General features: G+C 36.8%; 1 protein-coding gene across 2 annotated transcripts in view; it reads right to left on the bottom strand.

Annotated features, from left to right (window-relative positions):
- Spt-I (serine palmitoyltransferase subunit I) overlaps window positions 1-13,408 on the bottom strand; it is a 280,091-nt gene that overhangs the window by 193,347 nt on the left and 73,336 nt on the right. The window lies entirely within an intron of this gene.

Here is a 13,408-nt window from a genome sequence, read left to right as displayed (position 1 = left end):
TGATATAAGTGTTTCTTTTCAAAAAAAAAAATCTAATAAAAGTGGCCTGAATATAAATTTTCTTTCATATTAAGTACCTTAGTCACTGAAAATTATATACAGTATCAAAATTTCTCATTCTTACTGCATTTTCTAACTTTTCGCTACATTCTGATGCTCTGTATCTTAAGCAAATTCATGAATGAGGATTGTATCACACATATGTGGTGGTTGTGTATTATCTCACAGGCTTTTTTTCCTTTGCAAAGAAGCAACAACAGTAGTGACATCACTGGCATGCTAAAGGCAGGTGGTCTTGTAATCCAAAAGGAGACCAGCTGTTCCTTAAGGACAAAGACCAGTGTACACTAGTAATTACATTACCTCAGATATTTTAGTTTTTTCTCTCATAGGAAGCAACACATCTCATACTGTATATCGCCACCTGGCTTAATATCAAATTATTTTTACATTACCCCCAGTTAATCAAGGTTCTACGGTACAATGGTATAACACAGTATAAGCCCAAAATTGGCAATTTCATGAAGTAGCCGGTGATTGCTGTCTAAATAATTTACCGTTAGAAATTCCTTAGAATATGGACTGGGTCACCGTTTTGTTAGGATGTTTTTATGAAATGAATAATCAATTTATGAAAAATAATCAGCTATATACAAGGTTATTATAATTAAAGTTCCGATTCCAAAACACTTATAAGAACTGCTGGTCAGAATGGCTTGAAAATTTGCATGGGTTCATTGCATAAAGCAATGGAATTTTCTTTGGCGAAAGAAAGAAACTTTAAAATGTACAACTAGATGATGCTGTACTTGGCCAGCAGTATATTTTGCACAACCACATCATTTCAGCACTTCAACAGCATCAATGTGTGAAAAGCAAGGCTGGACAAATCCCAGATGCTGGGATGACTAGAAAATCAGTTTTGGCACCCAAAATTTTATATGCATCATTGTTAAAATGAAGTGTAAGGACAAGACAAATTTTTTTTGATTTTGTAATAATGTATTTTCCAACATAAGGATGGGTCATAAAGGCCTGTAAAACCGTAAAAAAAAAAATTAATAATTATAATAGTTACTCTGGCCTGTTTTTCTTGGTGGGAAAAACATGCTTTGCTCTTTCCCCTCCCAAAAGAAAAACAGGCCCAAATTTGGCTGGCACCTAAATTTATTTTTCATTTGTCCAGCCCTGGTTGGTAACAAAACTTTTATCAAGATGCACATTGCAACTGCAGAAGAACAATTTTGATAATAACAAGATCATACGACAACTGGTCATTATGTTCATCTAACAGGGGAACACACTTGCAACTTTAGGCTTTGGGAATACCACAAAATGTTATGTGCAGTCATGTTTCCAGGAATTACGGAATCGTGCTACACTAATTGCATTATCATTCTGCCTTGACTGGCTGTCACATCCATTCTACGAGCAAATTTCCCATCTGATGGATTAGTAGTGTCATCCATCTTATTTTTTTCTCTTCACTATACAAAATTCCATTGCCTCAGGAACATTCATGCAAATTGTCAAATTATTCTGACCAGTGGTTTTTATTTTACAGTGTTTTGAAATCAGAAATTTAGTTATAATCACCCTTTATATTGTAAATCATTGATAATTAATCTGCATTAATTATTCTCCCTTAAGCACATTGTATTTGCCTAGTTTTTAATCAAAGTTTTTGCAAAATTAAGTCATAATTAAGCGCATTGAAAGTAACTGGAGAAAACATCTTTATTATATGGTTAATAATATAACATTAAGAATTCTCAAACTAAATATTTCCCGAGTTAAGCTATAAAGTAACTAAATTGCAAAAGTTGGCTTTTATTAAAATGTAAGAAATATTTACAGATTAATTAATATGGGAATAGTGTTAATTACATTAATAAACATTTTACTTTTAATTAATTAATTATTAGAAGTTTGAATGATTTTTTACAAATTTTATTGTTTTTAATGTAAATGTTATTGGAAAAAAAAGGTTGAAACCAAAAAACCAGGTTTTTGGCTTTTAAAAAAAATGTTTTTTATAACAACCCTGGTAAATATCAAACCCTTCTCAAATGAAGACATCAAACTATTCTCATAATATATGTCATATGTATATATAAAATATCGGATGTGAAATGAAAAAGTAAGATGAGATTTAAAATACAAAATTCCATTTATTAATTTCATTAATCAATAAACAGCAAAAGGAAGTGTTCATGTTAAGTGAAATGTTCTCATTTTTAATTTACAGTGAAACCTGTGTGGCGACAGTGACCACCACTGGATGGCACTGTCCGCGTCTTAGGGAAAAGACACGCCTGTGCAATGGAGGAAATGGACTTGCGTTTTGCGGCTCGAAACAGACAGTCACGTGGGCAGCTCATTCTTGTAGGTTCTGCAAATTTAATTGTATAATAAATGTTAATTATCTATGAATTGCGTGAAGGAAGTGTTTGTCTTCAACTGCCACATTCCTTCTACAACAATTGGTGACCTGGCCGATCCCGAACACTCTTCCACCTGAATTTCCATTCCGCCTCTGTCGTTACCTACTGTCATGGCAACGAATGCAAAACTGCCACCTTTCTGGAGCTGTGAACCTGAACTCTTTTTCAGCAGCATAGAGTCATTGTTCTTCATTCATAAGATCGAAGATGATCTCACGAACTGTGAACTCATCATCAGTGCGCTTACTAAAGCTTTCGAAACCGCTACTTCAATACACGGACACAATCTAACACACCTAAAAGAACCAAGGACACTTTACTTTCCAAATATGCCCAATCGAAGTAAGCCAAAACCAGGCTCTTGCTACAGCTCTCTCTCGGAAGTCAACGTCCTACAGCCCTTCTACGAAGTATGCGAGAACTTTCTGAAAATTCACTCACCTATTTCCACCGCAGGTGCAGAGCATCCTGAGCATTTCGGAAGTGTCTCTTGACGCCCCTTAGCGACACAAGCCGACCAGATCCTTGTGTAGCATCTCCTATAGGCTATGTCACGTGATTTGTACATCCATAATGTCCATTAATTCATTGGCAAACTCAAAAATATAGGCAATTTCCAAATTAACTCGTTTATTATTTCACATCTTGACATATTATGTTAATTTTGTTAAATAGGAATCAATTGAACAGAGTTGAACACAATTGCTAAACTCTCGATATAAAACATGGAAGACCTCACCCAATTATGTCAGCAACTATCCCTCAGGCTAAGATAATCCTGACGACCTCTCTGAGGAATCAGATGATAATGTCAGCAAGATAGCGATTCACCATTCGGCACATCGATGACATGGCACACAATATTAGGTGTTAGTTGACAGGAAGACGACACACCAGAGACACTTGTTAGATCTCATCACGTATAGAGGTTGACCATCGCTATTTATTGCAAGAAGCCGTAATCGCATCACTGCTGGACGTATCACGATATCATCAACCACCTTATCAACAACTTAATGTAGATATCTATTACCTACACGTGAGAATTCATCACCAACTACCCAGACCAGCTGGTGTAGCACAAAACCAGGGTCGTCATTTCAACTTTTCCGGGGGGGGACAAAGCACATGTACTCAATGTATGTATATATATCATTTCTATTGTATTTTCAAAAGCCAGGGGGACCCCCCTGCCCCCCCCCCTAAATGACGGGCCTGCACAAAACCTAACACTCTAAGAAATTAGTTGAACATGGTTAGAGAAGGCTCATATGATGGTAACTGGTTAGTGTGAGAGCTTCCTCTCTACACTCAGAACTGCTTCGTTGAAAAAGCAAGATGAATTGAAGAATGAATGCACTTCTGAAGCATCAGCCAGGAGTATACATAGCAGTGAACAAGTTTTTCATAGGACCAATCGGCATACTGTTGATCTTCGGCGTACAGAGAAATCTATGATGTCACTCAATGGATTTGCATATTGAGACATGGCTTGTAATTATCGGAACAGTATTATTTTTCTATGGGTAGTAACAGGCTCAACAAGATGGAACAAGTTGATCAGGCTATATGCCGCCAATGGTGAGATAATACCAAACTGTGGTACGTGAGTCATTTTGCTGAATCTCGGTCTTCGTAGAGACTTCAGCTGGAGTTTTGCTCTTCACCAAAACATTGCAAGCCATTATCGTGCTGATTTCCTGAACCACTACAAGCTGACGGTGGATATCGGCAACAATCAACTGGTCGACTCGACGACATGACTGTCAAAAAAAGGTAAGTACAAGCAGGCGCGGATCCAGGGTGATGTGTTGGGGGGGGGGGCGAATTTGCGGAGTGAAGGAGTTGATCACTGATCCACAACCCAGTGTCAGCAGACTCTAAAAATACTTTAAATTTGAAAATTTGATGTTTCTAAAAAATTAAAAGTAATTTAAATTTAATTAATTCTTAATAACGTTTTTTATAAGTAACATCCTGGTTTAACAAATTGTATACAACAACTACTGTACATTACAATTGATGAAGTAGCTGTTAAAAAATTTGTGTGTGGTTATTTATGTCTGCCAACCTCGCAAAAAGAACCAAAACCGTTCCCAAAAAAATTTTGGGGGCCACTAAATAATATGTGTTATATTAAGAAACGTAAGCCATTTTGATACACATTGCAAACCAATTTTTTTTATTTACAGTATCATGCGCAACCGTACAAGTAACTGCAAGCTTTTGAAAGCAGAATATCGAAAGCATATGCAGGGCGATTCAGAAAAGATGGGAAAACTTTAAGAGGTGAGAGTACACACCAATACAAACGATTGGCATCGAAGAATGCATGGTCTAGCATGAAACGGAAACGTGCTAGAGCGTTTCGAAATGGCCGCTCTGCAAACGTTAAAACGGCATTCCTGTTGAAATTTACCGGGAGAAAAAGAACAACATGCATGCAAATGCAACCTGGGGAAGAATAAAAAACCATACGCAAATCTGCGTCACAGTAAATAGAAGGTGCGGACGCCAGCCCTGTGAAGTTATTGCAGCGTGCAACTTTTCTAATGGCCGTATTCACCGACGGCTGTTAACATGCAAGCGCCTGCTAAAACGATGGTTATTTGGAAAACGGTATTCTCCGCGCTTCACAGACCAGTTAGCAGCCAGTTTTTTCGTGATAATGTAGCCACTGCTATTTGGGCTGTTGACGGGCATGTTAACGCATGTGCGTTTAGTGTATTTTCGGACTTCTTTTTTCCACTTTTCTTTAATGTTTATTTCATGGTTTCCATTTTTTTGCGGTATTTTTTGAAAATTCCAATTTTATTAGCAAACTCTGAATTTATTTCGTTTTTTTTCCTTTTTTCCCATTGGTAATTCAAAGTCCATTTTGCGGACTGAAAAAAAAAAAATTTTCAATATTTTTGACAATCCTAATGCCGTCGAATCCCGTTTTAACGAATACCGTTATAGCGAAAATCTCCTTTTAATGAACACTTTTCTCATCCCCAAGCTAAGTTTACATAGGAGCAATGCAAAAACCTCAAATTACCTCATGACGAAATTTCTGTGATTTCTCCGGTATCTCGGAATTCGTTATAACGGGATTCGACTATACAATTTTAGACTTGGAATTTTGTGTTTGGTAATTTTAACGGAATTTGAATTCTTTTTTTTTGGTTTCTTTCTTGGGTACTTCATAGTTTCATGAACCTGAAATGCATAAAGTTTTTGGGCAATTCAACGTTAATTTCGCAGACGTTGAATTACCAAAAATATATATAAACAGTGGATCCGTCCCACCTATAACATTTTTCCTAAACTATCATGGGAAAACGCTTTAAACGAAAATCTTATTGAGAATGATTGGGACCATGGCTCCCACACATAGGCGGAGATAGACTTGGAAGTCTGGGAGGAAGGGAGCGCGATGATGTCAATTCATATATACATTATATCAGTCGACTCCACCTTCTCCGCCCATGCCCCCACAAGGGCGGGGCTAACAAGGCTCCATTCCCGGGACAATTACCATAACTTTTTTTTCATGCTATAAATGCACTATAGAAGCCAAAGATCCCAGCCTAAGGGACCCTGCTCCAGGATGTGGGGGACATGAAAATAATTATTAATCGAGAAAACGTTGTGGGGACGTTATGAGCGCATCGGCTGTATGTGTAATATTAATAATAATGAAGACATTCAAATTTCATTTTCTGGACTTTGAATCTATTTTCGTATGTATATACTTAAAAACTTGAATTCTATTTCATAGTCTCTGCATTCAATTCTAAAAAAGCCATCTATATCTCTCTAAACCGTCCCACCCGGGGGCCATTTCCTGAAGTTAAGAGAGGCTACTAATGCCTCTACTTCAGCGCCTCACGACACAGTGCGTGAAATTAGGAAGGCAGATTCATGTGTCTCCAGTGGTGTAGATGGTAGCATGCTTGCCCGGTATGCAAGAGGGCCTGGGTTCGAGTCCCGGCGGAGACGTGATGACTTTTCTTTCCGAGCTCACCTCAGCATAATATCCGGAAAATAACTGTTTCCTTGAATGCAGAGTATTGTTTACAAACTGGCATTTCTTTGATGGCTCAATCGAATACACACACATAAACCTTTGCTTTTGAATGTAAAAGTATTTGTATTTTTATATGGAAAAAATACACTTTTTTTCGTGAAATCATCAGACAATAATATTTTTTCAGCATTTGTAATAATATTAAAAAAACACTAGTCATCACATGGGAAAATGAGGTGGGGATGTTGACAGAGCTTCAGCCCTGGGATGGGTTGATCGTAATTTTTTGTTTTACATTCTAAATTTACCTCAAATGGCCCGCAAAAAGTCCTGGCATGGGGGCCCGGCTACAGGATGTGGGGACCTTGGTTGAGGGATAATCAGGGGCCACTCCGGATCATTATGTATCACACTTGTGAATACTTAAATTTGTTTATATAATAATTTTATAAAAAGGAAATAAATAACTGTTAAATAAAGCTTTACATACCTCATCAGCTGCTTGAGAATCATAATCAGATTCCTCCATATCTTACAGAAATGTGATCAAGCATGTTTCTTGTGACAAGGTCGAAACGGATGAAGAGCTGTACCAACGTTACAAACATCTGTTTCTTGAAATTTCTCTAATTCGTTACTTTATTCAACAAAATAAAACTACCAATAACAAAAATAAATGACATCTTGCGGCGATAGCCATCGCGATCGTCCTCCATCTTGTTTTCAAAAACACTCGCAGCAGCAGAGGAAAAAAGAATAAACAAGTGATCTTTATTGACGAATCAGCATCAAGATCATCATCATCACTTGTTAAACGCTGTGGTCTTGTCACAACTGCTCACTGGTTAGACGAGTATACCGATTTTTTCTAACATGCGCAATAGCATTCATCCGCATGTTATTCGACCGGCCGTTTAACAGTCCCTCCGTGAATACAGGATTTTGGAACACTTTGGCAATACCGAGTCAGCGCCTTTTATTCACTGTGACGCAGATTTTCATATGGCTTCTTCTTCTCAAGGTTACATTTGCATGCATGGTGTTATTTTTCTTCTGATAAATTTCAACAGGAATGCATTTTAACGTTTGCGGAGCGGCCGTTTCAAAACGCTCAAGCACGTTTGCGTTTCATGTTAGACCAGGTATTCTTTGATGACAATTGTTTGTACTGGTGTGTATTATCACCCCTTAAAGTTTTTCATATCTTTTCTGAATCACCCTGGATATGAATAATAATTATTATTAAGTTTTCCTATAGAATCCTTCTCTATTGCTTGATAAAAATTATGGTCCATAATTAACCTAACAAAACAAATATACACAAATACAAATACGTACATATGTATTCGATATTTTTTTTCCAGGTTTTTATGCCACAGTAGGCTGATACTTCTTTTTTGTTTTTGATACCTTTGAAAGTATTAAATTTTTCAATTTTTGTGACGTTTAATACCAGTTAGGTGAAATAATACAAATAAAGAGAGCACATCTGTGAACCATAGGAAATTAATTCTAAGTTACCTTGGATCCCAGACATCTCGTTTAGGTCCATGACACACATGCTAGTAAGTAACAGGTTTTCGTGCTACTTAGTGGTATGTGTATCACAGGCCTTAATAGAGACGATCCTGGAATATTTGAAGAAGAAAAAAATGAAAACCAAAACCCTATAAAAATGCAGCAGCGATCAACCAGTATGTAATGTGCATACAATGACAGTCTCTTACCAGTAACAGGTCACACTGCGCCAGCGAAAAATATATGTGTGACAGCTCAAACTTGAAATGAATACATGCCTCTGTTAAACTAGCTTTTATAAACTTTGTAAAACTTCCGTAAACTTCTCAAATCCCGAATATTAAAATGCAGATACATATTATTCGTAAAATAAGCAAAAATATCTCATAGATGCAGATAATTCGAAAATAAACGAAAATATATCACAGATGCAGATAATTTGTAAAATAAGGAAAAATATCCTGGGTCGGGCATGGATGTATACTAACACTAACAAATTCCCTGGACAGATCGTAACGATCTCTTGGGAATACGTCTTGATCACATTCATATCTCATAGATGCAGATTTTTCATAAAATAAACAAAAGTTTAGATATACAAATTATTATTCATAAAATAAATATCAATATGATACAAATCATGCACAGCCCTTTCACATGGAATGGATGCATCCGCGCATAGCTATGCCCCCTCCCATATCACGACCACCTAGATAACCTGGTTATCTAGGTTATATAGGAGGTCGTGCTCATACGCCTGCTTTAACTGGAGAACTGCTGTTAGATTTGAATAATTTTAGACGCGGCGGAAGGGGGGTATCATCCACTCGCGGGCGTCCTCACGGTGGTATTGATCGGCCATTGGTTTCTATGCATGTCTTAACGTCTTGTCACTCAGAGCGGATTAATTAAGTTATACTAGTTAAAAACAACAAAGTGATACCCATTTTTTTCACAGCAATTTTTAAAAATTGGTTGGAAAATTTCAAAATTGGGCATTATTGTTATATCAGTATTCAAATACAGTATATAAAAATTGAGCAATGCATTGCCCAATTCCAAGTGTAACAAAAACCGTTAAATCAGTGATTAATCCACGCGGGTGCGGGTCCCATCCGCTCCGTCTGAAAGACACGTCATGAAATAAACAAAATGTCCATAAACAAAACAAAAACACATAGATGCAAATGATTCATAAAATAAACTCCAATCTTTGAGTTTTCTTGTTAGCGAATCGATCAATGACCTGATTTTCATCTACGTATAAATTGTAGTGCACATTCATCAGTGCGAGACCCACTAATCGTTCTTCACTCAACGTGGATCGCAACCAAGTTTTTAGCCTCCTTAGTGTTGAGAATGTCCTTTCAGCAGCAGCGACGCTTATTGGCAAGGTGGCAAGGATACGAATCAGTGCAGGGGCATAGCCAGAAATTTCATTCGGGGTGGGGGGGGACCAAAGTGACAGAACAATTGGCCATCTTTTTTCCTTTTTTCGGTCATTTTCTCTTTGCGGCTTGCGCTGCATTACGAGTTCCGAGTAACGAGCAGTATTTTGATGCAATCGTTTCTACGACAACTTCATCACATGTATATTTCATTCACTTCTTTGGGGAAACATTAAGATCTTCAACTATATTTTCCAACACAAGAATGAAAATAGTTCGTCAATAATATTCTTCAGGATCTGTTGATGGGTTGTTGTCTCTTCACATTTGCCTTTTTGCTATGTGAGGGACCTTCAGCTCGATCCCAAGTGCTTTGGCTACACCATCAGCTTCACTGAAGAGGCGAGAAAATACATTTTCGCAATCCCTTCGTTTGGTGTGAAGTACAGAAAGTGTCACATAGAATATCTTCTGCTTGTTTGAGGTCTATATTTGATTTTTGGAAAAATCTACTTGAAGGTACGGTATCTTCCATGACGTCAGACAAACAGATGACAGTGATGATGAATTCGCTTTAGCAAACTGCCGATAAGAGGCATTTGGCCCCCAAAGCACTTTCGGCTTCCTTCCATGATGCAACGCATTCCAAGGCTCGCACAATTTCGCGATATGAAGTTCGGAACTGCATAATACTGTCATGTCTTTTGATCCACCGAGTTTCGCAAAGACCTGTAAGTTTATGACCCAAAACTTGTTGCAGAATAAATGAACGCTTTGAAGATGCTGTGAAAAAAAGAAATTATTCTTTTCCTTGACAGCATTTCTCACTGATTGCACTTTAGATGCTTTTGATATAGCTAAATTTAGAGCATGATTATGGCATGGACAATGAACAACATTTTTTGCCTTCCTTTTTATTTCAGCTACAGCACGCCGCGCAACAGACATCATTATGGTGCATCCATCTGTAGATATACCAACACAATGGGTAGGATCCAAACCAAGTTGTGTAAACGTAGAAATTACGATTTTCCCAATGTCTTTGCCACTGACAGTTGGTTCTTCATAGCTTTCTTCACCATTTTTTCTTCCATCGTCTGCCTTACTTTCTTCACATTCTTTCTTCTCTTCACCTTCTTGGTTGGTTCTTCATAGCTTTCTTCACCATTTTTTCTTCCATCGTCTTCCTTACTTTCTTCTCTTCACCTTCGTGCCCATCATCAAATCTTCCATTTTTATAATCTCGAGGATTTAAAAATTTTACAAAATCTTCTCGTATTTGCCCTTTGAAAATGTACCTTACAACAATGGTTAATTGAGATTCATGGGCCGCAACTGTTGTTTCGTCAAATAAGATACTGTAAAATTTTGTATCCTTTACCTGTGCCACTATTTTTTCTAAAATTTCCTCTCCGCAACATGTTATCAATTCGTTTTGAGTGGTTTTGCTCATAAACGTTGCCCTTGAGGAAGCTCGTTCGATATGTTCTTGAAGAACTGTATCACCACATTCAACTCTATAGCGAAGGGGGGCATGAAAATTGCCTTCATTATCTGGTCTTTTATCTGCCTGTAACAGTTGCCCATCGTCTCTATGTCCTCGGAAAGCGATGTTTTGTCTTCCGAGAAACAGAATAGTTTTTGCAATTGGTATTAATCTGCTGCGATTTTCTTCTACCTGTTTGTGTCGCTGACTGTAAATTTGATTAACTACATCACTTGCTGGATTTTCCAAACTTTTTAGAAATTGCTTTCCAGCCTCAACAGCAAATAAATGATATTCATTTTTTTTGTGCGATTCCAGAACTCCATCCTTGTCTAGAATTTTAGCAAAGTTCTGCAGAGGCTTGACCACCAAGGTATTTAATGGAACAGTTTTGCTATACCCACCTATGTTTCCCGCTGTAAACAAAGGGCAGTACTTACAAAAGTAGCCTTTCTGAACATCCGAAAACACAAGCCAATTGTTGTTGTCGAGATGTTTATGAGATGCATACCTTTTCTCCACTTTACTCTTTTTATTATGTTCTGAGAAAGGGAAAACGCAATTTGCGGGTGGTCTCCAGTGATTGACTAAAAGTAGCTTTTTGGTAAAGTCATCAATTTTGGAACTAACGTAGTAACCAATATCATATTGCACAGGTACCGAAGATAATAGATGAAATACTAGGGTAGTCAACATTGCTATTGACTTCTTTAGTAGTATTTGCATGTCCTGGTGGTGGTATAACAGAAATGGGGCAAGTCGACGAGCCTTTAGACTTCGGGATGAAAAAACTGTCGATTGTTTTAATTTTCTTTTCAAATTTTTTCGTTTCTCCATCATTCCCCTGTAAATAATATTCCTAATAATCCATACTATATATATATATATATATATATATATATATATATATATATATATATACACACACACACACACACACACAGCACATATATAACAAATAATTAGTAAATATATTTGAAAAGTTATACTTTTTAAATGTAGATATATTGTAACTTGGAGGTGGACAGTCTCCAGCCTTTTTATTTTATACCGTACATGATCTTGACTCTACCAGCAAAATTCGCCAGTTTTAGCCATAGCAATATATATTATAGCCATTAAATATTGTGAGAGTAATCAACTCCATCTATGTTTTTTCTGCTATTTTTTCAGTTTTTTCTTCAATTTTTTTTTCTACAACACAGATTTTCAACCCAAAGGCCCCACCACTAAAAACCATACCAGAATTACTTGATCTTGAAACGTAAATTTTGAAATGAGCAATTTCTCCTAAAGGATGAAAACTTTTCTTTAGAAACACCTTGTCACGAGTTTCGGAAATACTAATCTAGAAATATAAAATCTTAGACATGCTTAAAGCACCAAATGGTAAATCGGGCATATGCAAGTGGGAAGTCATGACAGAATAAAAAAATATGAAATTAATGAAATGGTTTTTACTAAAGAACTGGACAAATCGAAAAAAAATCTAGGCTGCAGAACAATTTTATAGGCACCAAAATGAGTTTTATCCGAAAAAAAAGTCCAAACTAATGCTTCTTTTCATTTTTCAGGGCATAATGACCCTCTTTCGTGTTGACAGGTATGCTGCTATAAATTCCAAACATTTTGGGCTGCTCTCAGCCTGCAATTTAGTAATCACACTTTTCAATCAAAATTTTAGGCGCCATTACCAATTTTTTAGTCACGATGGCAAACTGGCACCTGGGATTCGTCCAGCCCTGGTTGGTTTACTGTATTCACTAAGTTAAAAAAGTTAGTGAGAAACAAATATAGGCTGTTCTCGATAACAAGAAATAATTATCGCATATTTTAAAAAATAGTTGGTGTGTGTGCAAAATTCAGCAAAATTTAAGAAGACATAAATATCATAATGTAAATCTACTTCTAGGATTTAAAATGATAAATTTTTCTTTCAAATTCGTACTTACAAGGGTCGTCAGAAAATTGCTCAAATATATTTTTTTTTCTGCCAACAGACATGTTAAATAAGAAGGAGCATTACTTTCATTCCAAATTAAATTATTTGTATTTTTAAATATAATTCATTATGATTATATCAAGTGCTTTCAATATTACCTTTGAGATTTTTTATTTGAAAAGATTCTTCATCATTAAAATTAATTCCCGCAGAGCATGATGGGGCCCTATGTTCTGATAGATAAGGGGTCATTCAAGTATTACGCCAGCATCGAGGGAAAGTGTTTCGGATTTGCTGACTTTTGATGACAAGGGGAGGGGGGTTTGAAGGTTGCTTACATCCTCAACCACCCCATTTTGAAGATATGAAATATTCTAAGCTTCTGACGAAATTTTGCTGATAGGGGGGAGGGGGGGTCAGTGTTTTGCTAACAAGGGGGGAAGGGGTCAAAAATGGCTGAAAATCTGCTTACGTAATACTTGAATGGCCCCTAAAGGTCCATGTTCAATTCCCGCCTCCTGCAGTAGAACATCTAAATCACAATTTTTTGTTGATCCTTGGAAAGATTTTTCACGCACCCTACTCTGGGGAATTGGAGCGAAAAAATAAAAAGTGGTC

Source organism: Pholcus phalangioides, unplaced genomic scaffold, assembly GCF_987345545.1.
Source record: "Pholcus phalangioides strain wild (caught in Gottingen) unplaced genomic scaffold, Ppha-v1.0 ptg000022l_1, whole genome shotgun sequence".
Taxonomy (NCBI): domain Eukaryota; kingdom Metazoa; phylum Arthropoda; class Arachnida; order Araneae; family Pholcidae; genus Pholcus; species Pholcus phalangioides.
Note: the sequence above shows the minus strand (reverse complement) of the source record. Positions and strands in the feature narration are given on the sequence as shown.